At 34.5% G+C, this 6,843-nt stretch overlaps 1 pseudogene; it reads left to right on the forward strand.

The window, feature by feature from the left end:
- Positions 1-2,692: 2,692 nt before the first annotated feature.
- The window catches only part of LOC113046267 (prolyl 4-hydroxylase subunit alpha-1-like), a 4,595-nt pseudogene continuing 444 nt past the window's right edge, over positions 2,693-6,843 (forward strand).

Raw genomic sequence — 6,843 nt, forward strand, 5'->3', positions numbered from 1 at the left:
TAAGTCCTTGTCAGTCACCATCAGTTATTGTGTATGTGTACATGCATAGCAATAATAATATTAATGTATTTGATTAAAACATTAAGGCAATTCAGTATTCTGATGCTTAGTTGTGTGAAGCTAAAAAGTTATTTTGCTTGTGAAACAAAAAGTATTTAAACAATTAATTTTAATCATGCTTGCAGTGCAGGGCCAGGCAGGCAGCATAATGCAAAGTTAACAAAATAGCAGCAACAACCTTCATCAGTTTAGAGTGAATATTTGTGTTGATTTAAAAGTGTTATGTGTTCTGATAAAACCAAAATAACTAAAATGATGTAGTGCCTTGTGCAAAAAAAATAAACAAATTATTAGTAAAACACACCCCTCTGCTTGATGCAGTTATTTTGGTTATTCTAAATATATACTTGAAGCTAGTAGGATAGAAAATGTTTTCAAAACATGCACATTGTGGGATGGTTTCCTTTGCTGCTCTATAAACCTAGTGAATACTAAGGAGACCATGGTTTCTGTGTGAACTGATTATTTTGTAGACATCTTTTGAGAATTAGAGTTTGAGGAAGATAAAATTAATTTAAAAAGGAAGTCAGTTTTGCGTTAATATATATACTTTTTTGTTTCAAAAAAGAAAAAGAAATACGTAATTATGAGAAGTGCCCTTTATTTCACTTGAGCCCCTGCCCCTCAGAATGTCTGTGCACGTCCCTGGCATTCAGGTCAAGTCAGGTAGATCGGATTTCCAAGTTGAACACACAGAAATGGCACATCAAAGTTGTTATTACGAATGGGAAAAAAAAATGTAATCCCAAGTTTTCATGTTCGGGGCGTGTCAGAGAAAAACGTGTCAAATGGAACGGATGTAGACAAAGTTTATAGGCCTACATATTTAGTGTCTGTATTCTCTTTTTTTAAACTGAATGTACAATAAAGCCATATTGTATACAAGTTACATACTAGAATGAATAGAATGTAGTGATTCAGTTTACATCACCTTCATAAATTGAATAAAAAATGAAAAAAGCAACAAAGAAAAATATGCATTCTTTATTCATAATTTTTAGATACAGAGTTTTTTTATGAATTTTATGTAAAAGTTGAATCTCCCTCTTGTTCTGACCAAAGTGATTTAAACGAGTCCCTTGACAACTCATATACGAACGTCCCAGGAGGACTTGAATGCAGATGTATGTTCTAGCAATATAAATGTAGGCTAAATATAACTTTTAAATAGATGTCGACGAGGAGTTAATGGGGGAAAAAAAACATAACACCAGTACTTCCTGTGAGTGTGTGTTACCCTGAAAAACAAAATATCCTCCTGAGAACCAGAAAAATGTATTTCAGTTTCATATGGCACTGGGCTATATTTGTCTGGTGTCTTTTCAGTGGCAAATAAATGGATCAATGAGTTTGGACAGGAGTTCAGGTGACCCTCTTCTTTGTCATACTGGGAGTGGAAGACACTGACACGATGGAGAAAGGATAATTCATAAGTGTTATCTGTAGTACCACAGAAGTATTTATCTGTTATATTTATTAAGTGTCATAGTAACATTTATGACTGTTTAGGTAATGTTAATAATAATTGTAATATACAATTTAAAAAGTTCAATAGATTAAAATATAATAAGTTTAAAATAAGTTTCATCAAGATTTCAATGGATAATAACATTACTTGAGTGAATTAGTCAAAAGTCAGTTAGGAGATATTCCTGTAAATAAAATGTGTGTGTGTGTGTTTGTTTGTGTCTCACCCTGAAAAACAAGGCTGTCAACATACTTCAGTGTCTTCATGCATGCACGACTTACATATATGACATATTAAACCCACACATTATGTATGTATGTTAAACCAATAATTATGAACTACTTCAGTTATTATTCAATTCAATTTTTTAGAATATACTTTTGTAAACTGCGTATAATCACTTCTAATACAAACAGTGACTGTTTGTAATCAGTATTGATCATGGGCTCAGTAACTCACAGAAAACATAATGTAATCATTAATTTTACTTTTAGTTTCTGCATTAGTCATAAATCAGACTTACAGTACATTACAGTACATGATTGATGACACAGCATCCTGCAGCAATAAAACAAAAAGAACGCTATGCCAGTAAAGTTTGTTGTTAAGCAACATTAGAACAGCTCTTGATAATCAGCAATGATAAGATATCATATTTCACTAAGTCACATTTATGTTCTGTTTTGAGGACCTTAATGTTGATTATGTCCTTCTTTTGGTCCCTTTTTCGTCTTTGATTAGTTTCTTTGGTTGTTTTAGTTACTATTATGCACTTATTTGTTTACCTAGTTACTCAATTATTAACTGATTAGCAAATTTGTTTTTTATTTTAAATTGTAGTTTGTTCTTGTCTGTGCTATACTGATTTGCTGTGATGTTGTTAGATTGCTGAGACATTGTTCTCCGGTGCTCCTAGGTGTTTTTAAATTGAAAGTAAAAATCACTGCTGCGATTAGGTTCTGCCTCTATGTCAACACGTGAGAGCTCACCCTTTTAAAGTTTCGCTTTTGTTTTTGATCAGATAGAAGCAGTACCCAGAAACTATAAGGTGGGCAGATACAGGTGTGTCTCTGAAAATATTTATAAATGGTCTGTATTTAAGCTCCATTTCACTTCAAGGTATACACACAGAAGTTGTGATTTGAGATTCTGAATGTTTTGATAATGGTTGCAAGGGAATTTACATTTGTGGTGTGTATTTGGACGGTCTGTGCTGCCGGGCATGAATTCTTCTCATCAACAGGTTATAATTTGTATTTCAATTCAATATCAATTCATTGGTTTTGATTTGTTTTTAATTGTTATTCATTTAGAGTTATAGTATTTTGTCCTTCAATGTTTTTAAACTGTTGCCACGACAAATTAATTGTATGTATTAATTTGTGGGACTTAACATCAAAATAATTTAACAAATCTTGCTGTATTTGATGCAGTTATACAAAACATTGTAGTTACTTGTATAGATTTTTTAAATTCCATTATTGACTCTCTCTTTGATTTGTTACTTAATAAACATTTTTTATTATACCTCTAGAGAACAGAAAAATACATATCAAATGCTTTGTGACATTTAAGTGCAGAGGGTGGGAAGTCGTGCCCTAGTGGTTAGAGAGTTTGACTTTGAGAGTTTGAGACTTTGAGAGTTTGAGCAAGGCACCGAACCCCCAACTGCTCTGTGTGTGTGCACTTTGGCCCATACTTGGCTGTATTTCACTTTTTTTCACTTTATACTATAGATCAAATTGCACAGCTTGTTGAGAAGAAGAAAGACCTTCTGACGAGCTTTAGTCAATACATAGATGCTGAAGAAAAGAATATAGCGAAAATGAAGAGGTGAAACACTTAGTTCTAGGATTATGTAATTATTATTATTTTTAACAATACAACTTCTGATGAATCCCTCTCTTCAATACAGTGTTTATCTGAATCTTCTGCTTTCATACTCTGACCCTGTGACCATGAGAAAATCATGAGAGACCCTGTGGCAGCTTACAAACACCTCAGACAATTGAGAGATGAATTAATAAATATTGTAAACCACATTCGACCGAGTTTTTATCAGTGTAATGAGTATCAGGATGAATTGGACTTCCTAGAGATCCCACAGCCAGAGGACATAGATGGTGCAGCGTTAGGACTGATCAGACTGCAAGAGATCTACAAACTCTACCCAGAAGACATCATGAAGGGTGAATAGTCCACAGTATTGCACCAGTGCAGTTCACTGAGAGTGTTTCACTTTTGTTTCCTTTCAGAAAACAGCTTTCATCTGTTTTGATTTCACAGAAATGGTATTAAGTGCAGATGAAGCTTACCATGTTGGGTTGGTTGCTTATAACGAGGACAAATTCCAGCATGCCTTTCTCTGGTTTCTGTACAGTCTGGATACATTAACAGAATACTCAGCCATTACTGAGAAAAAGTTGTTACAGTCTCTTATTTCCTCAGCCTATTATTTTGGCAGCTTGTCTGTGGCAATTTACCTCAACCAACAGCTTCTAAATATTGGTGAGGCCATGCATGGTGACCTTAAGTTAATACTAATAATAATACTTATATTTTTATATTTTAGGCCAGATATAAAAGTCTGTGATTCCTAAACATTTGCCTTAGATCCAACAAATGATGAAAGTCAGAGCTCAGCTGAACAGACTCCTTTACTCACATAGAACTTCAAACGCTGACATATTCACACTGAACACAGAGTCAAGTAAATATGAGAGGCTGTGCAGAGGAGAGGTTGATGAGCGGGCAAGTGCATTGTTTTAAATTCAAATCATTACTTGACATGACATTTTAAATAATGTAATTCTTTGTGTATTCAATGAAAGTTGATTACATTTTATAAAATCAGACCTCCAGGAGGCAGAGGGCGCTGTCCTGTAGGTACAGCACAGGTGGAGGAAACCCCAGACTGATGTATGCTCCAGTGAAAGAGGAAGTGGAGTGGGACGAGCCTCGTATCATCAGATATCATGACATTATTTCAGACACAGAGATAGAGATCTTGAAGAATATCTCCATACCTCAAGTGAATGTCTAACACATACATAAAATAATAAAAAAATATGTTGATGAGGTTTTATTATTATTCAATGGGCAAAAGTATGCGGACAGTGACGTCCTACTTACATTCTAGACTGGTGGTTTTCAAGCTTTTTATATGATACCGCCTACTAAAATATAGCTATTTATAAATATATGTAAAATATCTGAGGAAAAAATTACCTTAATTTAGTTAATAATGTATTTTTGACTTTCTCTACTTTTGGTAAAGTTTGAACACCTTAACAGAATACTAAAATACTATTGAATAAGAGTTGTCGCAATCTCTTAGTTCCCTTAGCTTACTGTTCAAGCAGCCTACCTGTGTCAGGTAGCCAGACTTACAGGACAAATGTAGAAGGTCTGGGAACCTTGGCCACTTTGAATAGCCAAGGCCTGCTCAAAGAGGCGATATGATTGAATCACGTTTTGTTTTGGGCCACGTCATGTTCAGGAGCTAGAAATATCATCATAATTACAGACCAGTGTGTAAAACTCTTGGATGTTTTTTCAAGAGTCTACGTGTGAACTTTACATATTTCACAAATTTTGAAAATCCAGCGTTTAGTTGATCCTGATAAGCACTTATTGCCACAGATGTAAACATGACAGCTTTCTTTTTCCATGAGGGTATTTGGCACCACAACATCTTTGTTTCCAGGCGAAACATTTAGAACATGACATAAGTGTCTCCTGGAACTCCTGTATAATTCAACCAATCTGATGACTTTGACTTTGAAACTCCTGAAGTGTCATCCAAATATCATCCAAAATCAGTGCCTGAATAGTGTCTGAATAGGAGCAAATCTCTCCAAAGCCATGTTCTAGAGGAAGACCTTCCCACTCGAGTGGAAGCTGTTTCTAGTGCTAATGATTTTAAAATTAAATGTGGCATTTGGGTGTTCACATACTTTTGTCCATACTATTTACTACATAATTCTGTACTTGACAGTTCATTTCTACATGTGTCCTAGCTTTCTAGATCGAAGGTTTATCAAGATGGATGGAGTGCAGTCTCTCAACACCGTGTTTCTCAAAGGTTTAATAAATATATCTCCTCATTAATGAGATAGTTACCCCAAATATAAAATCAACATATTTAAGATGTTAAGTAAATAATTTTTTATTTGATTACCAAAAACATGGTCATGCACTTATATGCAAAGAAAAATTACCACTATATTTTCAGTGTTTTTCTACAAGATGACCCTTTGTCTGCTCGAGTCAGTCAGAGGATTGCAGATGCTACTGGACTTTCCATTGAAACAGCTGAACCACTGCTTGTACGTAATATTATAAGAAAGAAAAGCGATCATGCATTTCCCCACCAGCTGTGTCTTACAGTTAACTTGGACATACTACTTTGCCCACTATCTAGAAAGAAAGAAAGAAAGCTCAAATATTAATTGCTAACACTATATGTTGCTAAGGAGTGATATACCTTTGGAAGTCTAATAGTTATTATAAAATTACATTTAACAGATTTATCAACACTTGAGTTCTTCCAGTAAGTGCATTAAACATGTGACACTGTTTATAAACAATTGAGCTTTATTTCAGTCATTTTCATTTCAATAGTGATGCATGAGTGATGTAATATTTTTTTCAGGTTCAGAATTATGGCATTGGTGGCAGATTTGAACCACATTATGATGCACTGGTAAGTTCACTATGCAACGATCATAAAGTAAATTTGTAGAACAATTCATCATATACATTTCTAATGAGTCTTTAGAATGGCAGGTTAATTTGCTAACACTATATGTTGCCACTTTATTAAGTAATAATAACTGACTAAATAAATGCAAAGTTGCAAACATATGTTTGTTTGTCCTCACAGGAGACAGGAGAGAATGACAGGATTGCTACATTCCTAATTTATGTAAGTTGACAGCGTGAGTGTAGCTTTCAGAAAAACTGACTTGAAGTATTTCCATAGCTATTCCTATTAATTTTACCTGTGTGGAAAAATAAAAAAAAGTCACGTGCTCTTGTTTTAGATGAGTGATGTGGAGATAGGGGGTGCCACCGTCTTCCCTGGCATCGGAGTTGCAGTGCAGCCAGTAAAGGTAAATGTTACATTTACACAGTATATACAGATAATTACTGAAATGATAAAAGTAAGCAAAATCATTTAAGCATCCTCTCTGTGCTCAATCAGGGTTCAGCCGTTTATTGGTACAACCTCTATAAGAATGGTGAACTGGATTTGAATGCATACCATGCTGGATGCCCTGTGTTATTGGGTAACAAATGGGGTAGGTTTTTTT

This window comes from Carassius auratus, chromosome 27 (assembly GCF_003368295.1).
Source record: "Carassius auratus strain Wakin chromosome 27, ASM336829v1, whole genome shotgun sequence".
Classification (NCBI taxonomy): Eukaryota; Metazoa; Chordata; class Actinopteri; order Cypriniformes; family Cyprinidae; genus Carassius; species Carassius auratus.